The following is a 22,403-nucleotide window of genomic DNA, read 5'->3' on the forward strand; positions in this document are numbered from 1 at the left end:
GTATAGTCAGTCTGTGACTGAACCCAGCTCCTCTGACACCACAAACTGAAAGGATTTGTACAAGTTGTAAAAATTAAAGATCTACCTACAGGAGTTCACTGAAATCTACAGAGATGTGTGGACCGTGGTCTATAAACAGCCATTTGAGGAAATAACATCTGACAGGGCAGTTTTCAGGTTATTTTATTTTATTTTATTTTAATTTTTTTAAAAAAATAAACAAGATGGCTTTCTAAGGGTGATGAATGATAGAAACAGCCCCCTGGCCTGCCACCTACACATCAGCAAGATTATTTCAAACCAAGTTGTTTTGGTTAAAAGGAGAGTAACAAATCTGATATGGGCGATACAAGGCTCCTCTCTGGAATTTCTCCAGCTCATGAGGTTCTTTCAAGTCCAAATGAATTGCACTTCAGGGTTCCATTGAAGCAAGATCTGATGATTTTAGAAGCAAGTGGCTGTCTGCCAGATTCGCAGAGGTCCTGCCTAGACAATCAGAACCACCATTTCCTGTAGAAAAAAAAACAGAATCAGATGTTTTGATGATTTCCCATAGAACAGGAATAATATGATGTTTGATTTCAAATGAAAAGGCACAGGAGGAATTCCCAAGTAACTCTATGGTGAGTGAAGAGGTTCCTGGTTAACTCCAGCACAGGGGATTCATTTTCCGTACTGCAACATTCTGTTACAGAGTTTTAATGCGGATACCCGTATGTATCTACACAGGTGCTGCCAATGAAAACTGTACTGCAGAAAAGGACAACACTCATCCAGGTTCAGTTGTTCTATCACACACACCTTGTGCACAGCTGAAGCTAAAATGATGGATAACTACTTAGGTGATAAATAAGTTACTCTTAAAAAATGAAGGGAAATTCCAGTCTTATATGAAAGTTGACTCCATTCTGGTAGCAGTTGCACATTAGCGGCCTGGCCTTGTGATAGCGTGGGACTCTCTGCATTCTCAGTGAATCAACCAGGAGGGTTGCCGAGCAGCTGCATGGTCACTCCAGCCTGCTTCCCTTACTCTCATTCTGAAGGCCCAAGGGGCTCCCAGCTTCACATCGCCTGCCCTTGACCTACATCTCTGATGTTTTAGTAGGTAGGAAAATCTCTCACCCTCCCAACTGCTTCTTGGGGTGCTGTACTTGATGCAAAATTAATATATCCTGACTGGGTATCCTGAATACTTTATGGCTGATATTGTGGAAACAGTCCAAACATGAATAGAAAGGAATAGAGATTTACAGTGTGGCCAGTCTAACTTTAGATAGGAACCTTGATGTTTAAACCATTCAAACAAATTAGGTATAGTGCTCACATTGATGTCACCAAGCTTTTTACAACTACCTCCCTTGGTTAAGGGCTAAGATTTTGTACTGAGCTGCTTTAAGGACGGAGGGAATCATGAGCTCTTAAATGGCTTTAAATCCTTTGTGGACTGGTGCTGTTTTAATTATATAGAAGACTGAGCACTTCCGATAATATGCCTGTGTCATATGCCTGGTCAGTGTGTCTTACATGTCCCCTCTGTGCCTGATCTAAAGCGAATAGGAGTCTATTACAGCCCCAGCTAGAGAGCTGGTCCTTCAGTGTTTAGATTCCCATGAGCTTCATTCTGGAGATGTCTGCTTCATTCCCCAATCTGTTGGGCAAGATAGCGCCGAGCACACTGATGTGTTCTACAGCATCTCCAGTCTGTAAGCTCTCATACACAAGCTACCATATTTTAATGTAGCTCCTCATATGCATTACTATTAGCAGCATCTGGACCCACATATACTGTAAGGAAGCCCAGTGACATGCTGCACAGTGCTGGTCTGACTGCAATTTTAATGAATATATTAGTTTCCACTCAAAAATTGTTCACACCAGGTCTGTCTGGAAGGACCCTTGAGTGAGCACTAGGACATGTGTCCAGTAACAATATTTTGAGTTAACTAGTTTGAAAATACTGTACCTTATTAATTTTTATACCTTCCCTTCACACACACAAACTTATATCCACCCTGAGGTGTCAGTAAACTCCAAACTCTGAGGCTTTTCTTTATTATAAAGCTGTAGCTTTACAGTTTGAAAGTTCCTGCAGACAGCAACCATTTTGTTCCCAGAATTTCATAGGTTTTAATGCCAGAAGGTACCAATAAATCTTCTAGTTTGACCTCCTGTAAGACATAGGCCATAGAATTTCCCCCAGTTACCCCTATAGTGAGCCCAGCAACTTGTATTTGATTATCTTCCACAATGCATCCATCCTTGATTTGAAGACACCAAGAGATGGAGAATATGTCATTTCCTTGGTAGCTTGTCCCAATGGTTAAACACCCTCACTGTAAACATTTTTCTGTTATTTCTAACTTGATTTGTCTGGCTTCAGCATGCAGCCAGTGGTTCTTGTTTTGCCTTCTCTACTAGATTAAAGAGTCCTTGAGAATCTGGTATTTTCTCCCTGTAAATATACTTAAGCACTTTAATCAAATCCCTGGAGACACCCACATTAGATGATGATTCCCCATTGACAAATTAATTATAATTATATTATATTATATTATATTATATTATAGTAATGTGTGCTTTACTGAGATCGTATGGTGCTAGTTTTTTACTCAGAATCTTGTGCAGTGTAAGTCAAGCTTTTTGAAATAATATAATTATGTTACATCCAGGCAGGTATCTTTATCAAATAACTTTAAAGTCATCTAAAAATAAATTAATGTTTTTTTAAGCAAGACTGAATATGCTAAAAACCCTGTTCACTGGCATTAACTATATTCCTAATCTTTAATTCTTTATTGATTGAGTCATCGTTTCTATTATTTTGCCAGGAATTGATGTCAAGCTCACTGGCCTATAGTTTCCTGGGTCATCTTGCCTGTCCTTTGTGCCCATTGGCATAACATTAACACTCTTCCCATCTTCTGGAATTTCCCCAACATTCCAAAATGTATCAAAAATGATCAGTGGAATTAAGATCTCCTCCCCCAACTCTTTGGGGATTCTGTGATGGAAGTTATCTAGGTCTGCTGATTTAAAAATATTTATCTCGAGAATATGCTGTTTAACATCCTTCTGAGTTACTAATGGACTAGATAAAAGTCATCATCCTCTTGTAATATCAGTACATCAACGTGCTTCTTTCCGCATACAGAATAGAAATATGTAGTGAACACTTCTGCCATCTATGCCTCATTATTCACAACTTTTTTCACTATCTAGAAATGGATCTGTACCATTGTAAAGATTTATTTTCTTCCTGATATTTTAATTCAATGCTTTCTTGTCCTTAGCCCTCCAAGCTATGGTTTCTTCCCTCTTGTCCTTAGCTTCCCTTTTCATATTGCTGCACTTCATTACTTCCAACTTAGATTGATTGCTATCTATTTCCTCTGTATCCATTTGTGATAGATATTGTTTTATTTCTTTCGCCTGCACTTCTCCTGCAGACTGATACACAGTAGACACAGCTTCTGCACGCTCTCCTCCAGACTTTTGTTTTTCCTGCTTGATTTTTTATTCTAAAATATAAAAGCAATGTAGACAAAGGTACGTTTGGGCCCCAATCCCTTCGTATATATGAAGCTTCGGCAGCATATGGAGGCTTTAAAAGTGCCACTAAGAGGTCTGGGGAAAATTCTTCCGAAGCATGAGCAGCACATGGTTGCCATAATAGGTCTGTGCTGTCCCTGTTGCAAATGCTGGGGTGATGCTGAAGATGTTGCTGGGAGCTGTCAGGTGTAAGGGGGCAATCCCAGCAGCACTGAGCACTGCAGAGAATCTGGGCTGCTCCAGGCTGAGGAGTAGCCCACAGGCAGCCTGGGTAAGGCTGCTATATGCAATAGAAGCCACTGGGGCAGTTCTAATGCACGCTGAGGCCACTCTGCCCCCAGGTGGCCTAGAATGTGAGCAGCACAAAATTTGCTTGAAGCCTCCTTTGACCCGTGCCCATGGGCCACATGTGCTGAGCCTCGAAGAGCATTAAACAACAGCTCAGATGTAGGAAGGAGAGGAACAGTCATTTCTGTTCACACTGCAATGTTTCCGTTGTGGAATGTTGAACTTACCTGCGACAGCACAAAAAGCGTCCAGCACATCTGCTAATGAGTTTAGAATTGAAGGGACATCTCTTATAGGAGCAGAAACCCCTGCGGGATCGACAGAGTTTGAAGGGATCCTGAGCCTCAGAGAATTCTTCAGAAAGAAAAAGAGTCAGTCATCATTCTGCAGAGCCGGGTAAATAAGCTCTGTGATTCCAAGAGGACAGGCATTTCTCATTCACTGATGCCTGGCCATGTCAGCTCTAAAGTTCAAGTCCAAAAATGTATCACAGCTTTAGAGCTACATTAGTGCTGTGACTAAGAAGAGAATGGAGAAAGTTAATTAAACAGGGGCGCTGGCTCTCAGTCTGCAGGGTTGAGAACTGTAGCTCTCAGCCTGCTGTCCCTTGCTGCCCTCTGCCTTTAAGTGATGGAAAGCATTTAGCTGCTCAAACCTCCAAGTTCCCTGAGTGGCTGCTGCTGTGGGTTTGATTCCCTCTGTCTCTAGCAGTGATGTGCCAGGCAGTATCACAAATGCAATTTGGTGAAGCAGGGTTGAACTGGCTCAGCACCAGGTTGGATGACTACACATTTTTGAAGGAGAAGGGTTTGAAAAAATCCCTGCCGGTTTCAACGCATGCCTGTCTGGGAGAGTCTGTGCAGATTTTTTTTTCTAAAAATTTGCTTGGAAATAATGTCTTTATGACTAGTTGTCAGGTTTTGGTTACACTCAAAGGGCCTGTTATTTTGAAAATCCAGCCCCAATGTGCACACCCAAAGCTTGTAGAATATTTAGGTTAGAACATTTTTAACTGAAGGTTGTTGGGCAACCTAAACCAGCGGTTCTCAGGACAAATTTTTTGGTGGCCTCAGAGTATGGCCACCAACTCTTGCTGGTGCCGCTCTCACACTTTTTCCTAAAATACTTAATTAGCTTTAGGAAAACCAAATAAATGTGCACATATACATGTCCAAATCATTTCAATTTATTTATTGCTAGCTAGTAAGTCTGTTGTGAAAAGTGCTATTAACAAACATATAAGTATCACTTTCACAGCAGACTTACTCAGCCCTGGCAAGCCTGGAAACCAATTAAGCCCTGGATGGAGGGTTGTGGGAGGTAGTGGGGGCCAGGGGAGATGGAAATGGAACCCAAAGCCCTGCGGCCAAAACCCAAAGCCCCTCAGCCAGAGGACGGGGCCCAGGGATGGAGACTGAAGCCATATGGCTGAAGCCTGCCTCTGTGCAGCCATAGCCCAGGGCTGGAGCCTGAAGCCCCTCGGCCAGAGCTTCCTGCCCCACCACTCCAGGGCTGATGCCCAAAGCCTGAACTACACAACCCCTGGGAAGGTGAGGAACTCGCTGGCTGCATGCTCCTCTAGCATTGTGCCCCAGGTGTCTCCAGAGGGGGGCAGGGCCCAACCCCTGCTGCTGGCCCCAGCAACCAACACCAGGGCAGTGCATCCAGGAGCAACAGGGAGTAGGAGGGGCTGTTACTTTGCCCTCCCCCCGATCACAGCCCAGGAGGCTGTGGCCACAAGAAAAGCCCCTGGTGACCGCATGTGGCCATGGTGGCCACATTTGAGAAACGCTGACCTAAACAGATACCTTGTCATGACGGCAGACACTCTCCCACCCTCAGATAATATAATTTCTTAGAAAACTGCCAAGCACATAGGAATGGCAGATTCTTAGAGACAGTGGGGTTAAGACACTGAGATGAGGGGCTGCCATTTTAAAAGGTTTGGGTTCTGTTCCCAGTTGTGTAACCCGCCAGTGGGCTATGAGATCTGACTTTATAATACAGTTTGTGACAGGCACAGAATTAGGAACACTAGCCTGCTGCAGAAGTTAATTCACAATCTCCTGGCTCCAAACTCCATGTAGTTTGTCCTAAACCAAAGTGTATATTGAATGAGGTTGGTCACACTTCATTTTATTTATATTTCATTTTGATATTCAGTTTTGTCATTGCCACTTCAAGGAAGAGTACATGCAATGCAGGTATAATATGGAGTGGTTTAAGCAGCAAGCCTCAGAAAGATCTGAGAAAAACCCGATGGAATTTTTTTTTCCCACTAGTCATAATTCAGTCAAACATTTTTCCTTGGGGGCAGCAAAGACATAACACAGATCTCTGAACAATGACCCTGCCAAATTTCATGTATCCTCTACAAACTGCAGAGGTACTAATACTCCTAAGAAAAAAGTCAGAAACTTGTTTCTAATGGAAAGCATTAGGCAACCTTAGACTCCCAGAGATCCCTCTGCATCATCCCTTGCTTGCATTTATATCTTACCTGGAGCGTCCTGAAGCACAAGAAAGAAAACAGCAAAGAGCAGATAAAGGATCTTCATGGCTGAAGGTCAGCTGGGAACTCAGCGTCACTGGAGAGAGGAGACACCAAGACAAAGCGGAGTCAGAGTACCTATATGTACAGATCATGGGCATATGCTGAGTTCTAGAAATATTATTTTAATCCAAATGACATTTATAATATTTGTTCTGGAAACTCTTAATAATAATAATGATTCTTATCTATACAGCTCCATAGAAATCATAGAAGGATTTCAGAGAGATAGTTGTGTGAGGCAAATCACATTTTACAAACACAGGTTTTATAACTAATTTTCCAGTGTCTTAAATTAGGTTTCTTGTGGTCATCTCTTTCTCCTTAGCCAAAGTACAGACTCGAGAATTATCGAGCATTTACATATTTTAGTAGCCAATACAAAATTGAAAGCAATTTAGAAATTGCAGAAAGCGCAAAAAAGATGGTTGGTTATTCATGTTTATAAAATTTATAAAAATGAATTCCTGATTTGATGTTACAATTTACTAAAAAGTAACAAATCCTATTAATTCATTCAAAGCCTTATCATAGTTGTGTTACACGGACAAACTTTACTCTAGTTCTGTACTGTGCTGTGCAGGTAACTTTGATAGCAACAGAAACTGTGAATCCTTTAGTGCAGATTCTTATCTATTGCTAATCAAAAGTGTTCCCCAGCGGAATTATGGAAGCACCTGTGACAGTTATAACCAACAGCTCTAAAGTTACAATTTAGAAAATCAGACAAGTCACTTAACATTAAGAATTACAATTCAATTAATTTTCACACTTTATGCAGATAATGATTAAAACAATTTGAATTTCTCTCGAATTTTACCAGGATTCTTTGCTCTTCGGCCACTTGAACTAAATATTCAAAGTTAACTAAATATTCAGGTAGTGGGAACAATCTTTAGCTTACCAGCCAATTCAAAGCTTCTTCCTGCTTTTGGGAAAGAAACTGTCAATTTCTCTCAGCGACAAACTGTGCATGATAGCTAGGCTAAACTCTGAAGTATTCAGGGTGTCTCTTAGCTATCGTCTATGGAGGAGACATTCCCTTTTACAAATATTTCTGAACTTTAACGCTTATAATCACATACTGAGCTACCCTAAATTTCTAGACCATTAAGATTCAGTTTGGTAGTGAAAGATATGCATACATCACACATTCTATTACAGCACCCTCTGGTTTATCCAACTGGCCTGGGGGATATTCAAAATTTGGAATATTTGGATAAACATAAGAAGTGCTTCTAAATGCAGTGCTGGAAGCCAGAGGCAGCAGAAGAGGAAGGAGTGGTGCTCATTTGCATTTTGCCCCTGCATGCTGTGGTGATGGCAGTCCCCAAGGTGCTGCATGGACAGAGCACAAAGGGAGGCAGAGAGTAGAGGATAGAAAAGGGGAAGAAAAGACAGAGGAGAGAGGGGGAAAGAGGGTGAGGAGCTGCAGGAGACAGAAGCCTCCTTGGTGCTGCTTGAGCATTTCCTAGCTCAGACAATCCCAGGGGAGTGAGCCAGCCCTACCCCTCAAGATTTCTACTAGCACTTGTGGAGCCTAGGCCTATTGGTGTCATGACACCCTCAAGAAGCCACAAAGAGGCTCCTGTTTCCTGTGGCTACTCCCCCCTCCTCCTTCTTTCCTTCCCTTTTTCTCTCCTCTACTCTCCTTTGCTTTTCTTTGTTCCTCTCCCTCCTGCCCTGGTCTCTTTCCTCCTCCATAACTCCTGTTCTGTCTCCCTTTGTCCTCTCTCTCCTTGAACGGTTCGGCTTTCAATCTTTATCTTAACCCCCTTCATCTGTTTCTTTCTTGCCTGTTTACTTTTTCTCTCCCTCCCCACATATTCTCTCCTCCCCACCTTCTCCCTAATTCTTCCCTTTTCTCCTTGTCCTCATCTCTAACTCTGGAAATCCTCCCAAATCTCATTTCCCACACCCCTGAGGTTTGTTCATCAGTGGGTGATTAACTAACACAGCATGACAGAGAGGGGCACACTGTGCATTCAGATAGGTCATATTTCTGGATAAAGGGAATTCAGATAACTGGATTTATTCTGCAGATGGTTTTGCCTCAGATAGCTTTAAAATAACCAAGGTTTTTTGGGGGGGTAAACAGAACGTACGGAATTTTGCTCCTTATTGATTAAAATTGGCATGAAGAAGCCATGTTCTCCAGCTTTCCATGACAGTGGCCCAGGCCAGAATGGTTTCTCGAGATAGCTAGAAAGTTCACTCAGGTAGTTCATTCACTCAAGGGGTTATGACAGCTATGTTCTTCTTCTCTTTCTGGATCTCACAGCCATATCCCTAGATAGAACTTTAAAAGAGGAGTTAATAGGGTGAGTACAAGGGAAGAGAATTTATCAGTTACCAGACTAGGGGCACTCTCTGTAGCCAGGTGAAGACAGTCCCACTCACCGTCTCTCTCAGCTTCAGGAAGTGAGGCTTTGGCACAAACAACCTGTTTTATATAGGCTGTGAAGACTTGGATTCTTCTTGGCAAAGCTGCTGTGGACCAATCAGAAAGTGACCCCTGCACATGGGAAAGATTTGAAGTATCCAACCACAATCTGGAGGCTGGAATTCTTGCAATTTCTTTCTGTCTTGGGAAAATTCCATGGTCTTTGTGCAAAACATCTTGTGCCATCCCAGATTGTGTAAGACATGTTAGGCCACAGAGGTTTGTGTAAAATGTCTTGGGACATATAATGGACACCTGCTGATTTAGTTCTGATCAGCAACTTACTTCTTCAGGCCACTTCTCATAGGCCTCCCTGCGGTGTGGTCCTTGGCCAACTTGACACAACTCTTGTCCTTCCTCAAGTGGCAGTTTCTCTATCAGCTCTTTCTTTGAGCTGTCAGCAGAATTGTCCATTTTGAAGGTAGGAGAGGTTCTTCATATAAAGCCCTTTCACATTCCTTGATGATTCTATAAGTTTTTTCAAAGCTTATAATGCTGCAACATAAAGTCATTTGACTCATTTGCTTGGTTTATTACTGATAATGTTGACCACAATTAAATCAATATTAATACATAAAAACATAAGGACGGCCATACTGGGTCAGACCAAAGGTCCATCTAGCCCAGTGTCCTGACTTTTGATAGTACTTCTATCTTTTAACCAGTTACCAATCCATGAGAGGACCTTCCTGCTTATCCCATGACTTCTTACTTTGCTTAATAGCCTTTGGGGAGTGACCTTGTTGAAGGTTTTCTAAAAATCTAAATACACTATATCCACTGGATCCCCCTTGTCCACATGCTTGTTGACCCCCTCAAAGAATTCTAGTAGTTTGGTGAGGCATGATTTCCCTTTACAAAAACCATGTTGACTATTCCCCAACAAACTATGTTCATTTATGTGTCTGACAATTTTGTTCTTTACTATAGTTTCAAACAGTTTGCCCGGTATTGAATTCAGGCTTACCAGCCTGTAATTGTTGGGATCAGCTCTGGAGCCCTTTTTAAAAATTGGCACCACATTAGCTATCCTCCAGTCATTTGGTACAGAAGCTCATTTGAATGGTAGATTACAGACGATAGTTAGTACTCCTGCAATTTCATAAGTTCCTTCAGAACTCTTGGGTGAATACCATCTGGTCCTGGTGACTTATTACTGTTTAGGTTATCAATTCATTCCAAAACCTCCTCTAATGAAACCTCAATCTGAGACAGTTCCTCAGATTTGTCACCTAAAAAGAATGGCTCAGGTTTGGGAATCTCCCTCATATCCTCAATCATGAAGACCAATACAAAGAATGCATTTAGTTTCTCCGCAACAGCCTTATCGGCCTTGAGTGCTCCTTTAGCATCTCAATTGTCCACCCGGGGAACTATACCTCTATTACTATTGCAATATAATTCCACCATTATAGTTACTCCAATAAATTTCTCAGTGTAGACAAGCCCTTATGTTCTTTTTGAAAGCACCACAACTCTAAAGACAAAGCCTGGGCTCAGTTTCCCTTCCAGAGAAAGTGATCCCCAGTCTATTTGTCCCTTCTCAGGGAAATTCTTTTTACAGAACGACCCACCCCATGCATGCCTGAGCTCAGTTACCACACTGCCCAGTGCCTTTTTGTTAGCTGGACCGGGACAGAGTCTTCCTTTGCCTGAGATTGACTGTCTGGGCAAAACCAGTCAGGCCATCTAAGAGTATCTCCCATGATGGTTTTTCCATTGTTTGGCTGTTGCACTAACTCAGACTTAATGGCTTGCAGTCAGAGGCACTGTGGCTGTGGGGAGTGTGCTGAGATTCCCACCCTCCATCTCAAGAAATCCTAGACAGAAAACACATTTTGGGGACCAGACCAATGTTCTGTGCCAGGCACACCCACATTCATCACCATAGAGTTTAAACCTCCCCTTGACTTCCATGGGGCCAGTATTTCAACCAAGGTAGTAATTTCCTCCAGGCAAGGTTTGGCAGCTGTAATGATGACAGAAAAGATGGAATTTATTTTTAATAATATCATATATATCCAGGGACAAGCAAGTATCCTTTGCAGAACTTAGGGCCAAGCCCTTAAAACATGTCAAAAAGCAGATGCTGTGTCTGTGGCTCACAAAGATGTTTGTTTGAGTAACAGCAACAGCCATTAGGGAAGCTAACCACAAACTCTTTCTAAACTGCAAAAAGAAAAGGAGTACTTGTGGCACCTTAGAGACTAACCAATTTATTTGAGCATGAGCTTTCGTGAGCTACAGCTCACTTCATCAGATGTTTACCGTGGAAACTGCAGCAGACTTTATATACACACAGAAATCATGAAACAATACCTCCTCCCACCCCACTGTCCTGCTGGTAATAGCTTATCTCCAGCAGGACAGTGGGGTGGGAGGAGGTATTGTTTCATGATTTCTGTGTGTATATAAAGTCTGCTGCAGTTTCCACGGTAAACATCTGATGAAGTGAGCTGTAGCTCACGAAAGCTCATGCTCAAATAAATTGGTTAGTCTCTAAGGTGCCACAAGTACTCCTTTTCTTTTTGCGAATACAGACTAACACGGCTGTTCCTCTGAAACCTGTCTTTCTAAACTGTGAAGTAACTTCACCTTTTATCAGTTTCTTCTATATTATGTACTTTATGCTAGAAGTTCATAACAGACATAAAAGATCAAGTTGGGACTTGATATGTCATCATAATATACAATTTTAGAAATATATAGACTATATTTCTAATATATAGAAAATTAGTCTATCTGGCACAATCTGCAACAGAGCCTTGCAGTTTGAGAAAGTTTCACTGACAAGGTGATTTCACTAGAAAGAGTACTGAGAGCATTTTGGTGAAAGTTGTGTATTTTAAAAGAGCTGGCTGAGAAGCTGGCTGACTGGACCATTAATGTTGGTTTTCAGTAAGTCTCGAGCACCAGGGAAGTTCCAGAAGACTGGAAGAAAGCTATTGTTGTGCCAGTATTTAAAATGAGTGAATGGGAGGCCCTGGGCTATTATGGGCCTGTCAGTCTGACATGTAGTGTTAGAAGCCAGAGGCAGCAGAAGAGGAAGGAGTGGTGCTCATCTGCGTTTTGCCCCTGCATGCTGTGATGATGGCAGTCCCCAAGGTGCTGCATGGACAGAGCACAAAGGGAGGCAGAGAGTAGAGGATAGAAAAGGGGAAGAAAAGACAGAGGAGAGAGGGGGAAAGAGGGTGAGGAGCTGCAGGAGACAGGAGCCTCCTTGGTGCTGCTTGAGCATTTCCTAGCTCAGACAATCCCAGGGGAGTGAGCCAGCCCTACCCCTCACTATTTCTACTAGCACTTGTGGAGTCTAGGCCTATTGGTGTCATGACACCCTCAAGAAGTGGAGGGACACCAGAGCAGAGTGGGGAGGGACTACTCTCTCCTTCTCCCATGATGCGATGCCCCTATGTAGGGAGCCCCAACATTACAATGGCCTTCTTTGCTGCCATGTTGTATTGCAAACTCAGCTCTGTGTGAGGGCTGTTTAGCAATTCAATATATTTGCTAGAGAAAGGCATCAGCATTCTTTGTGGATGCTCGCAGGGCAGGATGTAGGGAGGGGGATGGGAACCTCTGAAGGTTTGCAATGTACATTGGTTTCAGATGTATTATTTGTATGCTTTGTGCAACAGTTTTATTTAATAATTAAAGGGTTAAAGATAATTGTATGATGCAGCACATGGTTTAATTAGAACAGCAGGTAACTGTTTGCCTGCCCTCCAGAGATGTTGTGAGTGTAATTAATTGTGGGAAGAGCTTGGATAGTCCTGGAAGGAAGGTACCAATGAGTGCCCAATATTTTTAATTCAGTATAATTAGTGACTATTAGTCATTAATCTTGGGTTGGCCCACCAATGGAAGTACATGCAGTTGACTCCAAAGCTGTAACCAGGGGGTTACATGGCCAGATATTTTGCCTTGATATCATGTTATATCTGCTGGAGTTAGTCGCACTTGGTGCCTCCTCCCATTGGTGCCACACAGTTGCAAAACTGACTGCTCGTCCTCCACTAGTGGGTCTGCCTCCTGGCTCTCCACTCCTGTTCTGCATCTGTGGGAGGGGGCTCTGCCTAGAACCTGCCAAAACTCACAGTTTTTGGTTTGCAAGGAAGTTTAGCATCAGAGGGGTAGCCGTGTTTGTCTGGATCTGTAAAAGCGGCAAAGAGTCCTGTGGCACCTTATAGACTAACAGACATATTGGAGCATAAGTTTTCATGGGTGAATACCCACTTCATCGGATGCATGTAAGCAGTAAGTAAAATCCAGGGATAGTACAGTGATATATTTGTGACCCTAGAATATGGCTGCCTAAAGTTTTCCATTATTAACCTTTTTCCAATACTTTTTTTCTGAAGAGCTCTAAAGCCTCCGTGGATTGCAGCAGAAATGTGATATTTTGTAGGCAGGGAGATTCCTTTACTACCTCCATGGAAATCTATTCAGATATGGCGAAATTATCAAAAAGCCCATTTTTCCAGTTGTTTTTCTCAGCAGAGCTTGATACAGGCTTATTGCTTTAAAAAAACCCACCCCAGATATTCTCCGTGCAATGCAGATGCCCTTGCTTCACCCTGGCACAGGAAACTTTAAACACTTCAACTTTGGCAAAGATCTAAGTAACTGAAAACAAGGACATATAAAAGAAAGTGTCGAGCAACCTCAACCTTAGATGTTGCTCCCTGTGCCACCTATAATGTCGAACTAATTTTAACAAAGGTAATAAAATATTTGGTTTATATTAAAGAGGGTGAAAATCTGAAAGGTGAATTCAGATAATATGTTATAAGGCATAAACAACCACAGGGTCCGATACACCTTAATTTTATTATTCTTAACAATTACTAGTATTATTTATTGGTATTTTTAAACATATGATGCAATCCGACTATCTCACAAATAAAATGTAGAGATTACACAACTCCTGGTACCGTACCATGTAGAGCAGTTTGTCTTAATATTGATTTAATAGTTATCAACATTATTAGTAATACATTAAGCAAATTAGCCAAATGACTTCCTTGCAGCATGATGAACTATGAAAACCATACAGAGTCATCAAAGACTGTGAAAGGATTTTACATAAATGGACATTTCTGCTGGCAGCTCAAAATGCTGACAGAAAACACTGCCTGGGAGAAGGACACAGAGTTGTGTCAAGCTGGCCAAGGACTGCACCGCAGAGAGGACTATAGAGGTGTCCCACAGAAGTAAATTGCTGATCAGAGTTAAAGCAGCAGGTGTTCATTATATGTTCCACGATATTTTACGCAAACCTCTGTGGCCTAACATGTTTTACACAATCTGAGATGGCACAAGATATTCCAGAGAGAGAAAGTAGCAAGATTTCCAACGTCCAACCTGTGGTAAGGCAGTTCAGATTTTCCCCACAAGCAGGGTTCTTTCCGATTGGCCCATAGCAGCTTTCCCAAGAAACCAAGCCTTCAGCAAGTGCATTAAACAGGCAGTTTGGGTCAAAGCATCACTCTCTGAAGATCTAATATCTGGATGAGAGAGACAGCAAGTGTGATTGTCGTCACCTGGCTACTGAGAGTGCCTCAAATCTGGTAACTACTAAAGTCGCTTCCATTATACTCACTCTTTAAAGTCTTTATAACTCTTCCTTTAAAGTCTAGGGAGATGATTGTGAGATGCAGAAAGAGAAGAAGACAGCTGTGATAACCCCTTGAGTGAATGAACTACCTGAATGAACTTTCTAGCTATCTCAAGAATCCATTTGGAGCCACTGTGATGCAAGGCTGGAGAACGTGCCTTCATGCCAGTTTTAATGGATAAGTACCAAATTCCATGCATTTTGTTTACTCCAATAAAAACTTGGTTATTTTAAAGCTATCTGAGTTAAAACCATCAGGATAATCTCAGTTATCTGAATTCCCTTTATCCAGAAATCCTAATTATCCGAATGCACAGTGGGTCCCTCCCGTAGTGCTGTGTTAGTTAATCACCCTCTGATGAACTAACCTTAGGGCTGTGGGAGCTGCGATCTGGGAGGATTTCCAGAGTTAGCGATGAAGACAAGGAAAAAAGGGAAGAATTAGGGAGAAGGTGGGAAGGAGAGAATAGGTGGGGAGGGAGAGAAAAGCAAACAGACAAGAAAGAAACAGATGAAGGGGTTAAGGTGAAGACTGAAAGGAAAAGGGGTCAAGGAGAGACAGGAGAAAGGGAGAGACAGGACAGCAGTTAAGGGAAAGAGAACAGGGCAGGAGGGAGGGGAATGAAGAGAGACAGAGGAGGGTGGAGGAGAGAAAAAGATCAGTATTTCCCAATGACCTATAAATACAGGGACTTTGTCTCCTCTCTGTCTTTGTGTCTCTTCTCTCCAGTGACACTGAGTTCCTGACCAACCTTCACCCATGAAGATCCTTTATCTGCTCTTTGCTGTCTTCTTTCTGGTGCACCAGGGTGCAACAGGTAAGAGGTAAATGAAAATGAGGGATGATACAGAGGGGTATCTGGGAGCACATACTAAGGTTGTCTAATCCTTTCTATTAGAAAAACATTTCTGATGTTTTCTTAAGAGCTCTAGCACCTCTTCAGTTTGCAGACAGTACATGAAATTTGAGAGGAATTATCCTGAGGTCAGGGATGTGTCTTTGCTGCCCCCGGTGAAAATCATTGAGATTTGACCGAATTATGACCAGTGGGGAGAAAAAATGTTTCCATCATGTTTTTCTCAGATCTTTTGGAGGGTTGCTGCTTTTACTGCTCCACAGTCTACCAGCACTGCATGTGCTCTTCCTGAAATCGGAAATCACACAATTGATTAACTGGATGGGATACAGACAAAATGAACTCATGCCAACCCTGTTCAATATACCTTTGGCCTAGGAGAAGGTGCGTAGGTCTGGGAGCTAGAAGACTGTAACTTACAATGTATCATCTGCTGGCTAGTGTTAGTAATTCTATGCCTTTCACAACTTGTATTATGAAGTCAGGCCTCCTGTGCCACTAAGACGTTACACAGCTGGGAACAGAACCAAGGTCTACAAAAAATGGCAGCCCTTCATCTCAGTGTCTTAGCCCCACTCTCTCTCAGAACCTACCACAACTATGTGCTGTTAAGGAAAAGTTAGCACATGTGACTCCATTTTGGTTTGGGGCCCACCATTGTCTAAAAGCAAGCATATCATACACCAGGAGGAGTGATCCTTAGATACTGAATCCCTGTGAAAATCCTCCTCCTTGTCTCCAGCCTGCCTTGACTCCCAGTATTTGTTTTTTGTCAGTCTCTAACTCCCTATCTCTTGGCCTTTGATGTGAGGCCTCCCATCCTGATAATAAAAGTTACTGATGCATGGCTTTAGGACCATGCTGTGTAATTAACATACTGGTTTAGCACGAGGAATGCACCAAGCAGGGATAGGTGGTAGATAAGAAAAGGGTTTGTTTATTGGCTAAGGTTTCCGATGCACGAGGGCAACATGCTTTGCTAAAAAGTATATAACCTTTGTATAATCTGTATTCAGCGTCCCCTCCTGGCTAGCAGGGGGGCACCACGCTCGAGCGTAATAAACTTAGTGTCTTTTGGGAACTCTGCAGTTGTGGACTTTGTTTATGTGCCTCAGCCTAGATTTGAACTGTGCGTGACCTATCAGGTATAATTCGCAGCATTGGTGTGCGTGTCCTACCAGGTGTAATTCGTAACAGTGCTTAGCTTTGTTCCTAGAAATGATATCATCAGCGTGGGACAGTGTTTGCAGCTGTAACGATGTACCCGTTTCAATTGCCCAGTGACCGCCAATTAAAAATGTTCTAATCTAACTATTCTACAAGCTTTGACTGTGCACATTTGGGCTGCATTTTCAAAACAACAGGTCCTACGGGTATAACCGGAGAGTGGCAATTGGTCATCAAGAAACTATTCCTAAGTGACTCTTCAGAAAAAAAAATCTACAGTCTCACAGACAGTCAAACTTTCAAAGGGGAAGGGACTTTTTCAAGCCCTTCTCTTTCAAAAAAGCTGTAGTCATCCAAACCAGCGCTGAGCCAGTTCAACCGTACTTAGCCAAATTGCATTTATGATACTGCCTGGCACATCATGGTCAGAGCCAGGGGGAATCAAACTCACAGCAGTAGCCACCAAAGGAAGGTGGAGATGTGGGCAGCTACTTGCTTTCCACTTGTTAAAGGCATGGGCAGCAAAGGATGTCCATGCTCAGGCTGCAGATTGGAGAAATATACCTCCGAAAGCCAGCGGCTGATTTAATTAACTCACTCTGTTCCCTTCTTAGTCAGCCACTGAATTTGCACAGAACTACAACCATTCAAGTAGTAATGAAGCTGTGATAAACTTTTGCACTGGCAAATAATTGGGCTGACTTGGACAAGTGAAAGTGAATAGGAAATGCCTGTCATCCTGGAAATAAAGCCCTTATTTGCCCTGCTCTGCAGAATGAGGGTGACTCTTTTTCTTTCTGCAGAATTCTCCCAGGCTCAGAATCTCAACAGGAGATGTATACTCCGGGGGGGTACCTGTTTCTATCTGAGATGCCCCCCTTTTGTAAGGACACTCATTGGAAGATGCTTCAGCGGTGGTGTTTGTTGTGCAAGGTAAGTTCAGCATTCTACAAGGCAGACATTGCAGTGTGAACAGAGGAACAGTTGTTCCTCTCCTTCTTACATCCAAGCTGTTTAATGCTCTCGGAGGCTCCGCACAGATGGCCCAGCCCAGAGGCAAAAGAGGCTTCAAGCAACATCTGTGCTGCCCACATTCTAGGCCACCTGAGAGCTGGACTGGCCCCAACATGTATGAGAACCATTCCTCTGGCTGCTCTTACATACAGCAGCCTTACCCAGGCTGCCTGTGGGCGACTCCACAGCATGGAGCAGCCCAGAGTCTCTGTAATGCTCAGTGCTACAGGGATTGCCCCCAGAGACCTGACATCCTCCGTCAATGTCTCCAGCACCACCCCAGCTCCAATGCTTGCAACAGGGACAGCAGAGGCCTATTATGGCAGCTGTGAGTTGCTCATGCTTTGGGAAAGTCTCCCCCCTCCAAGTCCCTTTATGGTTCTTGTACAGTCTCCATATGCTGCTGAAGTTTCATATATGGGCAGGGGTTGGCACCCAAACACCCCATTGTCTACATTGCTTTTATATTTTAGAATAGGGAAGTCAAGTAGGAAAAACAAAAATCTGGAAGAGTGAGTGCAGACCCTGGGTCTACTTTGTATCAGTCTGCAGAGGAAGTGAAGGCAACAATTAGAAATAAAACAGTATCTATACCAAATGGGAAACAGGGGAAATAGATAATAGTCAATCTACATTAGAAGTGATGAAGTTTAGCCTTGTGAAAGGGAAAGCTAAGGACATTGTGGAAGAATCCATGGCTGGCAGGGCTAAGAATAAAATGGCATTTTAAAAAAAAATCTAGAAGAAAAGAAATCCTAACAATCATATGGGGCCATTCCTAGATGGCGATAAAATTGTTTATAATGAGGCAGAAAGGGCAAAGGTTGTTCCATTCTGTATTTGGAAAGAAGCAGGCTGATGCACTAATAATACGTGAAGATGGTGACTACTATCTATCCATTAGAAAATAAGGAAGATGTTAAATAACATCTGCTAGGGATAAACATTTTTAAATCAGCAGAGCTGGATAATTTCCATTATGGAATCCTCAAAGAACTGGCTGAAGGGAGCTCTGTTGCATTGACCATTGGTAACAAATTTTGGAACATTGGGGAGATTCCAGAAGACCAGAAGAGTGTTAATGTTCTGCCAATAGGTAACAAGGGCAGGTGGGATGGTCTGGGTAACAATTAGTCTGACATCAGTTCCCAGCAAAATAATGGGAAAATGACTCCATCAATAAAGAATTAAAGATTAGGAATATAGTTGATGTCACTCAGCAGGTCTTTTAGGACATTAGGACTTGATAAACAAACCTAATGTAATTTTTAGATGACATTACAACCTTAGTTGAGAAAGGTAACTGTGTACGTGTAACAATTGTTATTGCAAACAGTTTGACTTAGCACTGCACATGTTTCTGAGTAAAAGCCTAGCACCATAGAACCTCATTAAAGCACACATATCATACAATGCACAACCTAAAATAGTTGTCAGTGGGGATTCATCATTGTATGTGGGTGCTTCCAGTGACTTGATTAAAGTGTATAAGTGTAACCCACACACCTCCTGGGTGAGGTGTTCTGTCCCATCTAGTGGCACCGAGACCACTTAGAGAGCAGTTAATGAGTCTGCTCTACAGCCTTAGCTAACAAGCAGTTGGCTTTTAGCTCATGCGGTAGAGGCTCATGCACTAAGCTCCAGAGGTCCCTGGTTCGATCCCACCCGCCAACGACCGGGGTTTGTGTCGGCGTTACATAAGCACAGTCACAGGGAGATAATACCAGGTTCTCAAGGGTTCTTTGATCTAGCAGAGAAGGCAGAACAAGATCCAATGGCTGACAGCTGAAGCCACACAATTTCAAGTTAGAAATAAGACACAGATTTTTAACAGTGAGGGAACAAACAGCCAAAGGAAATAGTGTATTCTCCATCTCTTGGTGTCTTCATATCATGGCTGGATGCCTTTCTGGAAGAGAATCAAATACATGTTACTGGGCTAAATAGAGGGGGTAACTGGAGGAAATTCTATGGCATGAGGTCAGACTAGATGATCAAATGGTCCAAATTCTGGGAACAAAATGGCTGCTGTCTGCATCAACAGAATATTTATAAGGCTTTAAAACTGTAAAGCTAAAGCTTTATGACAAAGAAAAGCCTAAGAGTTTGGAGGTTACTGACACCTGAGGGTGAATGTAAGTTTGTGTTGTGCAGGAAAGGTAAAAAAGTAAATAAGGTAAAGTATTTTCAAACTATTTAACTCAAAACTGGCAGAACATTGTAATTGGGCGTGTGTCTCAGTCCTCACTCAAGTCCACACCACCAACCCAGTGTGAAAAATATTCAAGTGGAAGCTTACACATTAATTAAAAGTGCAGCCAGACAGACACAATGCAGCATTTCACTGGGCTTCCGTATGTTATATGTGGGTCCAAATGTTGCAAGTACTAATGCACATCAGGAGCTGGATTAAGAGTATCATTGTTCATGGGTGTGACATCTTTCAGACTGGAGATGCTGTAGAACACAGACATGTGCTAGGCGCTATCTTGCCCAACAGATTGGGAATTAAAGCAGAAACCTCTGAAGTAAATCACAAGAGGGGCTCTCTAACTGGGCCTGTAACAGACTCCCATTCTCTGTAGATCAGGCACAGAGGGGACATGTAACACATGCTGACCAGTGGGTGAGACCTGCATGCTATTGGAAGTGCTCACTGTTCCATATAAGTAAAACAGCACCAATCCACCCAGGATTTAGAGTAATTTAAGAGCAGATGAATCTTTCAGTCCTTAAAGCAGCTCAGCACAGATTCTTAGCCCATGATCCCCCCCCCCCTTATGAAGACAAAGGGAGATAATTATAAAAATCTTGGTGATGTCAATGCAGGGGTGAAAGTAACTTAAAGGACTTTCCGGTACGCCAGAGTCCTGAGTGGGGCGTGGCCTCAACCGGAAGGGGCGTGGCCTCAACCGGAAGAGGCGCTTTAAAGGGCCTGGAGCTCCGGCAGCTGCAGAGCTCCCGGCATTGTAAATCCCTGCTGGAGCCCGGTTGCTGGAGCCCCAGGGCTCTGGCAGCAAAGCTTGGGCGGGGATTTAAAAGGTCCGGGGCACCTACCACTGCAGGGAGCCCCGGGCCCTTTAAAGCGCCGCCCAAGCCCCACTGCCGGAGCTCCAGAGGTGATTTAAAGGGCCTGGGGCTCCCCGCAGTGGCAGGAGCACCAGGCCCTTAAATCACCACCAGGGAAGCCAGTCCGGCACAGCGTACTGGCTCTTGCCAGTATGCCGTACCGGACCATACTGGCTTACTTTCACCTCTGTGTCAATGTGAACACTATTCATAAGTGTTTTTTTAATGTTTTAAACATCAAAGTTTAGATGGTGTAGAGAAAGTAGATAAGGAAGTGTTGTTTACTACTTCTCATAACACAAGAACTAGGGATCACCAAATAGAATTAATAGGCAGCAGGTTTAAAACAAATAAAAGGAAGTATTTCTTCACACAACACACAGTCAACCTGTGGAACTCCTTGCCAGAGGATGTTGTGAAGGCCAAGACCATAACAGGGTTCTGATAAATTAATGGAGGATAAGTCCATCAATGGCTATTAGCCAGGATGGGGAGGAATGGTGTTCCTAGCCTCTATTTGCCAGAAGCTGTGAATGAGTGACTGGGCATGGATCATTTGATGATTACCTGTTCTGTTCATTCCCTCTGGGGCACCTGGAACTGGCCACTGTCGGAAGACAGGATACTGGGCTAGATGGACCCTTGGTCTGACCCAGTAGGGCCATTCTTATGTTAAGGTTGCTATAGAAAGTTAATTTGGCAACTTTGCATTTCTCTAGCCATTTTTATTCCTGCTTTTATTGTTTTAGACCATATCTGTCATAAATTTTACAGGAGGCCTAGTTTGGTCATATTGTTGTATCAAACACAGCTCCCCAAGAAGGAGTTGGGAGGATGAGAGATTTTCTCCCCCTACTAAAACACCAGAGAAACAGATTTAGGGCAGGAGATGTGAAGCTGGGAGTCCCTTGGGGTTGCACAGTGAGAACCAGAGAGCTAGGCTGGAGTGGCCCTAGTATGCAATTGTCCTTCAAACAGAGTCAGCCTTCAGTGAGACTTGGAATTTCCCTTACTCTTAAAGGATGAAGTTATTTATCACTGAATTAATTAGCTCTCATTTTAATTTCAGCTGTGCTCAAGGTGTCTTTGATAGAGCAAATGTACCTGGATGTGAGTTGTGTTTTTCGGCAGTATAGTTTTTATAGGCAGCCTGTTCGCCTGTTTAGATACATAAAATTATCCCTCTTAAAATTCTGTAACAGTATGTTGCAGTAGGGAAATGAATTCCCTGTGCCAGAGTTAACCAGGAACCCCTTCACACGCCACACAGTGACTGGGGGATTCCACTTGTGCCTCTTGATTTGAAATCAAACTTCATATTATCCCTGTTCTACAGGAAAACATTAACAAAATCTGATTCTCTTTTTTTTCCTACAGGGGACTGTGATTCTGATTGTCTAGGCAGGATATCTGGGAATCTGGGAGACAGCCACTTGCTTCTAAAATCATTGGATCCTACTTCAAGGGAACTCTGAAGTACTGTTTGTTTAGGCTCTAAAGAACCTTATGAGCTGAAAAAATTCCAGAAGGGAGACCTTGTATCCCCCATATAAGATTTGTTACTTTTCTTTTAATAAAAGCAAGATGGTTTGAGATAACCTTCCTGAAGTGTGTGTGTGTGTGTGTGTAGCAAAGGATCTGTTTCTATAATTTGTCTCTGTGACGGGTTGGATCACAGAAACCCCCTTGGGGCTACCAACTGATGTGCCAAGACTACTTCTGCCCCTGCTTTCCCTGCCCTCCCAGCTTGGGACTTCAGTGCCCTGCCTGGTTTGAGCCAGGCCTGCTAGCCTGCTGCAAACCCAGACCCAAGTCTGAACCATGCCCCCTAACAGCTGTAGGTTTAAACTG

General features: G+C 43.0%; 2 long non-coding RNA genes across 7 annotated transcripts; one reads left to right on the top strand and one right to left on the bottom strand.

Moving 5' to 3' along the window:
* Positions 1 to 178: 178 nt before the first annotated feature.
* On the bottom strand, positions 179 to 4,138 carry LOC140908111 (uncharacterized). Its single transcript, XR_012157760.1, has 2 exons — positions 4,065 to 4,138; positions 179 to 510 (listed from the first exon to the last, which is right to left on the bottom strand). It is a non-coding gene; the product is annotated as an uncharacterized LOC140908111 (long non-coding RNA).
* Positions 4,139 to 12,997: 8,859 nt separating this feature from the next.
* LOC140908112 (uncharacterized) lies at positions 12,998 to 22,138 on the top strand. Of its 6 annotated transcripts, none has more exons than XR_012157763.1 (5): positions 14,291 to 14,398; positions 14,463 to 15,270; positions 15,530 to 15,686; positions 17,273 to 17,402; positions 21,930 to 22,138. It is a non-coding gene; the product is annotated as an uncharacterized LOC140908112 (long non-coding RNA). The 6 variants fall into 6 exon arrangements; XR_012157762.1 differs by having other exon boundaries at positions 14,463 to 15,263; XR_012157766.1 differs by lacking the exons at positions 14,291 to 14,398; positions 15,530 to 15,686 and adding an exon at positions 12,998 to 13,085 and having other exon boundaries at positions 14,463 to 15,263.
* The last annotated feature ends 265 nt before the right edge of the window (positions 22,139 to 22,403 follow it).

Source organism: Lepidochelys kempii, chromosome 3 (assembly GCF_965140285.1).
Source record: "Lepidochelys kempii isolate rLepKem1 chromosome 3, rLepKem1.hap1, whole genome shotgun sequence".
NCBI lineage: Eukaryota > Metazoa > Chordata > Testudines > Cheloniidae > Lepidochelys > Lepidochelys kempii.